Here is a 10,508-nt window from a genome sequence, read left to right as displayed (position 1 = left end):
ATCCTGTATAATCCCGCAACAGTCGCGCGCGCGGTACGTGGCGAAAAAGGTGGCGTGGGGATCGAGGCGCCCTAGCCTAATCCACTCCGATTACCGCGGCCCTATCCGCCTTGCGTGCTTCCCCAAATTTTGAGTCCCGCAAGATCCGGGAACGGCAGAGCAGTCAGTCATGCCAAAGATTTTATACCATATGAAACACTTGAAGCTTATCACAAAGTTCACTCGACAACTTCTGAATGGCTCAAGGCGACTGAAAATGAAGTCGAAGTTTTTGCATGGTTCGCCAACCCAAGTAAAATGCTTCCGAAGCATGAAAATTGGGTCGGAACCACCTTCAACTCCATCTTCACTCGAACCTAGAACCATTCGGGGGCTAATGACGATGACATGTACCTAGGGTAGGGCAACAGACCTGATCTAAGCACCCTACCCAAGGACATTGCCCTACAGTCAAGGACATTTAAAGGACAGCGGATTCTACCGACTGAAATCACCACAGGACACACCCACTTGACTGAGAGTTCACTCGGATAGCCCAATTCCATTCGACTAAGATATATTCATTCGACCATATCGGAAACCACTCGGAGAACAGAAGATCTAAGGTCACTCTGAATGACAACGGTCCGGCGTTCACTCCATAGTCTTAATGATCATTTATGTGACTTTAATGCTGGCGTTACCAGTAATGTTCCTATCTTTATGTACATTGAACCCTTTGTAACTGAGGGCCGGAGGGGTCTGGCGAACTCTATATAAGCCACCCCCCTCCTCAGGCACAAGGGTTCGCACCCCCTGCAACTTCACGCATAATCCAATCGACCGAGCCTCGGGGCACCGAGATGTAGGGCTGTTACTTCCTCCGCGAAGGGCGTGAACTCGTAAATCTTGCGTGCACAACCTCACCGTAGCTAGGATCTTGCCTCTCCATACATACCCCCTATTCTACTATCAGAAAACCACGACAAACGCTAAACACACACTTCTCCGGATTTATCTTCAAGTTGATCTAGCGCAGATTAGCAAATGTCTCCTCCAAATCCTGGATGAGGGTTGATCTGCCCTTGGTATTTGAGGGAGTCCTGGACTAAGGGGTCCTCGGGCGTCCGGCCTATTAGCCATGGTCCAGACTGATGGGCTGTGAAGATACGAAGACCGAAGACTCTGGCCCGTGTCCGGATGGGACTCTCCTTGGCATAGAAGGCAAGCTTGGCGACCAAATATGAAGAATCCTTTCTCTATAACCGACTTTATGTAACTCTAGATCCCTCCGGTGTCTATATATACCGGAGGGTTAGGTCCGTAGGACTGAAGACTCATAGCCACAGTCATACAGGCTAGACTTCTAGGGTTTTAGCCATTACGATCTCGTGGTAGATCAACTCTTGTAACACTCGTATTCATCAAGATCAATCAAGCAGGAAGTAGGGTATTACCTCCATAGAGAGGGCCCGAACCTGGGTAAACATTGTGTCCCCCGTCTCCTGTTACCATCGACCTTAGACGCACAGTTCAGGACCCCCTACCCGAGATCCGCCGGTTTTGACACCGACATTGGTGCTTTCATTGAGAGTTCCACTGTGTCGTCCCCAAAAGGTTCGATGGCCCCTTCAATCATCCACAACAATGTTGTCCAAGGAGAGGTCTTCCTCCCTGGACAGATCTTCGTGTTCGGTGGCTTCGCACTGCGGGCGAACTCGCTTGGCCATCTGGAGCAGATCGATAGCTACGCCCCTGGCCGTCAGGTCAGATTCGGGAGCTTGAACTACGTCGCGGATAACCGTGGAGACTTGATCTATGACGGATTCGAGACCATGGCTGTCGTTCCCCGTCACCACGATGAACATGACATAACTCTGTCATCGGGCCATACCCAGGAAATTGCACCTGTAGCCACTCTGGCCTTAGATCCGGAGCAGATCGCACCATCCGAGGGCGGGAAGCTCAACCCCGCCACGGAAGCCACAGATTCCGCGGCTTGGAGCCGCACACAGACCTAACCTCAGGTGATGTCTGTGTCACCGGAACCTCGGACCCGTTTCCGGCTATAAGTTCCGAACCATGTGCGTCCGTGTATGTCGAGCAGGATCGGTCATCGATCACCAAATTCAGCGTCATGGACATCTTCCGGCACTCGCCTTTAGGCGACGTGCTGAACTCATTAAAAATCTATCCTTAGCAGGGGATTCACAGCCGAACTATATCCGGTTCGAACTGGAAGCTGATGACGGGGAATTTCGTTTCCCACCCGCCACCCACTACATAGCCACTATCGAGGACTTAACCGACATGCTCGATTACGGCTTCGAAGACATCGACGGTGTGGACGATGATGCAGATGAGGAGCATGGCCAAAACCCGCTGTTTACCGGACACTGGACGGCCACTTCTTCGTACAACGTGTACATGGTGGATACACCTAAAAAACCTAACGACAACGACAAAGAAGATCCAGTCGAGGATAAACCTCCTGGGACACAGCCTAAGCGCCGGTGTCAGCGGCACCGCTATAAGTCACGTCGTGCAAAAGATAACAATACCGGCACCGGAGAAAATAATACTCCGGACGACGCCGAAGACAACGAAGACCCTGTTGAGGCATCTTCCAAACAGGAGGAACAGGAAAACGGGCAAGTTAGCCCTAATGAGCAGGCCATACACAATGACTCAGAGGACAGTAATTATCTTCCGCTCTCCGAGGATGAGGCGAGCCTCGGCAACAAGGATTTCATCATGCCTGAGGAACCTCTCGAGCAGGAGTGCTTCAAGCGCCAGCTAATAGCCACTGCAAGGAGCCTGAAAAAGAAGCAGCGGCAGCTTCAAGCTGATCAACACCTGCTCAACGATAGATGGATAGAAGTCCTGGCTGCCGACGAATACGGCCTCAATCGCCCAGCCAAAGATTACCCGAAGCGCAAGTTGCTACCTCGGTTCGATGATGAGGTGTCGGAGCCCATACCATCATCACACAATGCGGCTAACCGACCACAACGCGGTCGGGACAGATCTGCAACTCAAGCCGAACACCAGCCCACCCCGCCTCATCGTAAAGGCAGAGATAAAATAGCTCGGGGTTATACACATGACCTTTTGCAGGACCTGGACAGTAGAGCAGGACATACCAGATCAATCTACGGATCACGAGGACGCGCCCCGACGCGCGGCGATGACTATCTACTCGGACGCGACAAGCCTAGTCACGCCCGGGCCGAAAACTGCAGACGGACTGCATCGGAGCTACGTCGCAATGTGGCCCAATATAGAGGCGCCGCACATCCTCTTTGCTTCATGGACGAAGTAATGGAGCACGAATTCCCAGATGGGTTTAAGCCCATGAATATCGAATCATACGACGGAACAACTGATCCTGTGGTATGGATCGAGGATTTCCTCCTCCATATCCACATGGCCCGCGGAGATGACCTTCATGCCATCAAATACCTGCCACTAAAACTCAAAGGACCAGCTCGGTACTGGTTAAATAGTCTGCCGGAAAACTCTATGCAGCTGGGAGGACTTGGAAGACGCCTTCCGCGTCAACTTCCAAGGTACATATGTCCGGCCACCAGATGCCGATGACTTAAGTCACATTGTCCAGCAACCCAGTGAGTCAGCCAGGAAGCTCTGGACTAGGTTCTTAGTTAAAAAGAACCAAATCATCGACTGTCCGGACGCGGAAGCCCTAGCGGTCTTCAAACACAGCGTCCGGGATGAGTGGCTCACCCGCCACCTCCGTCAAGAAAAACCAAAATCCATCTCAGCCCATACCGCTCTAATGACCCGCTTTTGTGTGGGAGAAGACAGTTGGCTCGCTCGTAGAAGCAACAGCGCCAGCGATCCGGGCACTTCCGAAGTCCGAGACGGCAATGGCAAGCCACGACGCGGTAAACACAAAGGTCGCAATGATAATGAAAGAACACACGACATAGCAGCAACGCCGGATTCAGCGGCCCCAAACCCAGTCAACGAAAAAAGCCATTCAAGGCAAACAGAGATGGACCATCCAATTTAGACAAGATATTTGATCGGCCCAGCCAGATTCATGGTCACCCCGATAAACCAACTAATCATACCAACAGAAGTTGTTGGGACTTCAAGCAGGCCGGCAAGCTCAACGGCGAACACAAGGGGAGGAGGCCGCCAGGTGATAGCGATAACGAAGAGACTCACCAACCAAATACCGGGGGTCAGAAGCAATTCCCCCCTGAAGTAGAAACAGTGAACATGGTATACGTGACACACAACTCTATAGGGGAGCAAGAGAAGCACTCCCTCCGGACTGAAGATCATACTACGGCAACCTCAGCCGAAGTACAAAGCGGTCTTATCAAACCGCATACCTTGTCGGCCATTAAGCCATCGATCTCCATTCAACAGGATCGACCAATTTCGGAGCTGGACTAGCAGTTCGGCTTCCGTCGTCCGCCTCATATACCTGCGAAATCTGTACCGTGGGCATACATAACTATGCACTTAAGATACCCTGGGCATCGGTGGAAGCACAGTACAGGCGAGCCCGCAAGTACTCCCATAACCTCTTTTTTTATTTTCTAACTACTCTTTCTCTTTCATTACCCTTTAGCACAGGTGGCGCAAAGGATGGTCATCTCACGGACTCTGCCGGAGTTCGGATTCGCAAATTCACCCAAAGGCTACTGCTGTTAAGGGGCCCCTTTACCGAGGAAAGGCGGCGCAGACGTGCGATTGGAGGTCCCAAACAACTTTTTGTAGACCACACTCTCTATTTTGCGAGCCTGTAAAGTGCCTATTTCCTCAGCCGTCGACCCCTGGCATGTCAAATAGCCGGGGTTGTGGCGTTATTATCTATAAAATGATGATTGGCATGTCACTCAGGTTCCAGTGAACGTAATCCTTATCCGGTATTCACTTCTCTATAAAGAACTAAATTTTGCTCCTTTGGTTGTTTCACACACCCACCCCGACATAACTTGCCAGGGGCATGGCATGGGAACAAAATGAGTTGCCAACAAAGTCCGAACAACTTTATTGCATACTTCGGCGTCGCGAGTTTGGCCTTATATGGGTCAGCTCCGAATCATGTCTTGGGTCAATAGTTGGGTTGCCCAGCTCCTGTGCTTACTACCTTACGTTCTGCTCTATCGGCTAGGGTAGTAAAGGGAGAACTACTGCGATTGTGTTTCCGGTTCATCTGGTTAAACACCTCAGTAGAGAAAGCCGAAAACTGACTGTCATGATGCGGCGAGAGCTGGTCAACCACTCGATGACTTAACGGGATCTTTCGCGATTCCCCCGTATTACATGAAGGATCTTCTTTCAGGTCATACATGTAACACACCGCATTGGGATAACCGCGTACATAGCAGGGTCTATATCGTAGATCCACCATAAAACTCCTATGGCTAAGTGAAAGTGTTAACACCCTATAGTCCGATTGCCTAGTTCACTGCATTGAAACCTCCTTCATGGACCAAGACGATGGGTTAAGAGTGCTCAATTGCTTTTCCGAACACCCCCGTATTTTCTACGAGGGGGCTGAAGCCGACGACTGGAAAACTTTCAGATTATATAAAAACGGCCGCACAGGAGGAATCAAAGCTTTTACGCAACTCTAAAATGAAAAATAGCTTTATTATTTCATAATATTGTCTTTTACAATTTAAATACATCTCACTCGAATATCATGTCTTTCGAGCACTGACCCTCTATCAAGCGGGCACCATCTAAGACATCCTTGAAATAATGCTCTGGTGCATGGTGGTCCTTGCCCTTGGGTGGACTCTTCGCTGCAACGTCGGTGGCCTTCATCTTTGCCCAGTATGTCTTAACACAGGCAAAAGCCATCCGTGCACCTTCAATGCACGACGACCGCTTTACGGCGTCGATACGCGGCACCGCATCAACAAGTCGCTGCACCAGACCGAAATAACTATCCGGATTTGGCTCGGTCGGCCTCTGCCGGACCACGACGTCCTTCATGGAAGATTCGGATATCTTATGGACCTCTGCCCATTGGGCCATCTATTCGATCAGCAGTAGCGGACGCTTTGGCATGCTAAATTGCGACCAGAACAGCTTTTCTGTTTCCCGTCCTTCTTGCACATGGAAAAACTGCGTCGCATCGGAGACACTCTTCGACAAATCCAACAATGCGTCTGGAGAACTCCACACTTGATTAAGCGGGGCATAATTCGGATCGCCGAACTTAGTTTGTAACAAAAATGGCTTACCAGCCGCGATCTCCCCAGCTTGCCGGATCTCCTCCCGGGCCGCTCTAGACTCGGACTGCGCTTCTTTCGCCTCTCGTAAGGCCTTGTCAAGATCAACCGTTTTGGCTTTATTATCCTTCTAGAGGAATTCACAGCGGCCAGCGGCATCCTTTAGTTCACGCGCCATCGTGGATATTCTCTCCTCATTTTGGCGCCCAGCAGCCTGTTCGGCCATCAACTCGGTAGATGCCTTTTCGGCAGCCGCACTACTAAACCGGGCCTACTCCTTGGCCCGGGCTAGCTCCGCCCGAAGAATCTCAAGTGCGGCGGCACCATCTGCAGTCATGCATCTCTCATCATACAATTCTTAGCGTCATGCTTATATTATAAGCACGTGCATATTATGACTGCCCCAAATACATACCTTGCGACTCTTCAAGACGCCTGTTGATAAGCGTAATGTCATCTCCCGCCACATCAAGCTTCCGCTGCATATCCGCAACCTCTGTAGTCCGGGCAGCAGCCTGGGAGGTCACAACCTGTGTTTGAATTAAACAGATTATCTCCTGGGCATATCTTTTGATCCTCTGATCGCCTCCCTTGGGGGCTAGTATTAGAGTCTCAGGGGCTACTATCTATACACAGGTGCATTTTGTGAATAAAACACAATCAAAAATATTAAAGTACAAACCTCCAAGCCTCTTAGCAGGCTCATGAAGGCCTCATTCAATCCGCTTTTCGTGGACAGAACCTTTTCAACCACCGTGCCCATCAAGGTATGATGTTCCTCTGAGATGGACGCCTGTCGCAGCATGTTCGTCAATATATCCGGCGCTCTTGGATCTTCGGAAGCTGCTGTAGGAGTACGGCCTCCTTTTGAAGGATCCATTTATTCGTCCCTGGAGTTGTCTCCGGCTGTAGGCCGGACAGTTCGAGGCCTTCATTGTTGGCCCCCGGACCCTGGGCTACCGAAGTATCACCTTCGGGTAGTGTCTTCGTCATCCCTCGCACCACTTTTTGATCAAGAGAGACCCTCCGCGACGACACCTCGAAGTCGTCCGCCCTATTGGGCGAGGAGATCGGTGGAGGCGTCTCGCTTTCCATCATCTCTGGGAGAAGGTCCCCCGAGGAAGAGGATTGTTGAAGAAGACTGTGTGCCGAGCAGCAAAAAACATATATTCTAGATGTTACCTCGGTCGCAGGAAAGGAATGGGATATGTTTAAAACACCCTTGTTCACTTACGATTTGGCTAAAGGCTTGTCCTCACTGCAGGACTGCGCGATGACGTCGTCCTCCAAGCCCGAGCCGCCCGATAGGGGACTCTTGCCTCAGTTAGGAGACTTTTCCTCCCAACCTTTAGAGGCGGCCCTTTTCTTACCATGGGGAGAAGAGACGTCGACTTCTCCTTCACTTTTGTCTTCGGATGGTGCAATTTGATTCCCCCGGACACAATGTCTGATTTACCTTCGGGATGGAGGCCTCCTTTGGTCCTCCCGCTCTCCGTCTTTTCCTCCTTCACAGGCATCTGGTATGGTGTCGGGGCCAGCATCCTTGTTAGTATGGGATCCGCTGAGTCTTCGGGGAGGGGGGCCGAACACCTAATTCGCTCCGCTTTCTTTATCCATCCCTGGAAGAAGATAGTTTTCTCAGTAATGTAGATAGTTTTCTCAGTAATGTGTTATGACATACTTAATTACACAGTTTTCGGGAGTTGGGCGCTTACCGAGGTATCCGGATGGTTGCAGTCGAGGCCGATGTCCTCGGTGGTGTCCGGCCACTGTTTTCGTGTCCCCAAAAACAACTTCCACATTCCTTTGTGCATAGTGCCGAAGAAGTGTTGGAGGGTTCATGGTCCTTCCGGATTGAACTCCCACATGCGGAGAGGCCGACACTGGCATGGCAGGGCTCGGCAGACTAGCATTACTTGAATCACATTGTCAAGATTGATGTCCTTCTCAAGGAGGGTTAGGATGCGGCTCTGTAAATTCTGCACTTCATCAATTGATCCCCAGTCGAGCCCCTTATTAATCCATGATGCAAGCTACAACGGAGGACCTGAGCGGAACACAGGTATAGCTGCCCACTTGGTACCACACGGCTCTGTGACGTAAAACCATTCCCGCTGCCATTAGCTGGAAGTTTCGGTGAAAGAGCCTTTTGGCCAGAGAGTATTAGTAAGCTTGCTCACTACAGCACCGCTGCACTCCGCCTATTTCCCGTCGACCACCTTTGGCTTCACACTAAAGGTCTTGAGCCATAAGCCGAAGTGTGGGGGAATTCGGAGGAAGGCCTCACACGTGATGATAAACGCCGAGACGTGGAGGAGAGAATCTGGGGCTAGATCGTGAAAATCTAGTCCGTAATAAAACATGAGCCCCGGACGAAGGGGTGAAGAGCGAATCCTTGCCCTCAGAGGAAGTGAGAGATGAATACGACCCTCTCGCCAGATCTGGGGGTCGGAATAACCTTTCCTTGAGCAGGAAGCCTGTGGGGGATCTCTGCGATCAGGTATCTGGCCGCCCGAAGCTTCGCAATGTCCTCCTCTGTAACAGAGGAAGCCACTCATCAGCCCTGTGGGCTGGGTCCTAACATGATTGGGAAGCTTGAAGCAATGAAGTTGAACCTTGGGTGCTAGAACTCGAGGTTGGAAAGGCTGAGGAGAGGTTTGGCGTAAAAAGAGACGGCCCTTGGCTCCTTTATAAAGGCAACAGGTATCGGACGTCTGCTCCTAAGCCTGAAAACCTGCCTATTCCTAAGGAATCATCCCAATGGGATGGTTGGGTTACCCGCGCTCGCATTGATGAGAATCCCGCAATAAGGGGACACGATCTCTGCTTCGACAAGACGTGCCAATAAAAGCCGCGCCTTGAAACATGGAACGGCAGGACAAGAAACGGTTTGAAATAAAGACTGGACAAGCGTGATGTCAATTTACAAAAAGTTGTCAGTAGGTTGTGTGTGGTACTTGTGTTGCAGATCCGGACACGTTTGTTGCGTCCAAAGACTATCTTGGAGTATTCGGAAAAGGGAACCCGCCTTGCAATGCCGAAGATAATCTGCGCGCCGGACACCTTGTCATTGAAGCCTGGTTCACGGGCTACTAAGGGAGTCCTGGACTAAGGGATCCTTGGGCGTCCGGCCTGTTAGCCATGGGCCGAACTGATGGGCTGTGAAGATACGAAGACCAAAGACTCTGGCCCATGTCCGGATGGGACTCTCCTTGGCGTAGAAGGCAAGCTTGGCGATCAAATATGAAGATTCCTTTCTTTGTAACTGTCAGGACCCCGATTCCAAGTCACATCGATCTAGCCCGTAACACCTCATATCACTTTGCGGCCTCAAGCACGGTATTCCCATGGGTGTCGCCTTACCATGGCCGGGACCGTTTGCGCCTTTTGGCTCACGTATATGATAGTGTCGCTAGCATCCATATGACAGAGAACCCGGGCCGACATGACTAGTCGTGAACCCAAAGTGGCACTAACTTATGGGGACAGGCATACATGAATCAACATCGACCATGTCGGTCAGCAGCGTGCGAATCCAGGCTGTAGCACTGGGCTAACAGGACTCCGGTGAACCGGGCTGTAGCAGGCAAGGCAGAACTCCGGATGTCACCACGTGACATTTCCCCGAAGGGATAGACACAGGAACGAAGTGAATCACATGCCGGCCAGTCAAGTGTTCCGGAGCAGTAGTGCTGGGCTAGCAGCACTACTATGGCTCATGGAAGCACTAGACTACATGTCCCCATAAGAGAGGCTACCAAGGATAAACAACTAGGTTGTCGGATCCCACACATACCAAGCATTTCAATTATACACACAATATCCTCGATATGTGTAAATACAACATGGCATCACCACTAAACTCTACGACTCAAAGTATTTATTCATTAGGCTTCGAGGAGCGAGATATTACAAACATGGGTCTCATGACCCAACGTTCAGAGCATACAAGTCAAAGCACATGCGGAAGCTTAACATGTCTGAGTACACACATCTACAAATGAAAAAGGCTGAGAAGCCTGACTATCTACCAGATCCTGCCAAGGGCACAAGATCGTAGCTGAGGTAACAAGCTAAACGTCGACGTCCATGCGGAACTACAAGCGAGACTAAAGTCTCTCTGCAAAACATAAATTAAGCAACGTGAGTACAAATGTACCCAGCAAGACTTACATCAGAACTATCTACATATGCATCGGTATCAACAAAGGGGTGGTGGAGTTTAACTGCAGCAAGCCAGCTTTGACTCAGTGGCTAACCTGAACTACGACTGCAAGCAACTCTTTTGAGGCGGCGCACACGAGTCCACAT

This window comes from Aegilops tauschii, chromosome 4 (genome assembly GCF_002575655.3).
Source record: "Aegilops tauschii subsp. strangulata cultivar AL8/78 chromosome 4, Aet v6.0, whole genome shotgun sequence".
NCBI classification, from domain to species: domain Eukaryota; kingdom Viridiplantae; phylum Streptophyta; class Magnoliopsida; order Poales; family Poaceae; genus Aegilops; species Aegilops tauschii.
This window is presented reverse-complemented; position numbering follows the sequence as displayed.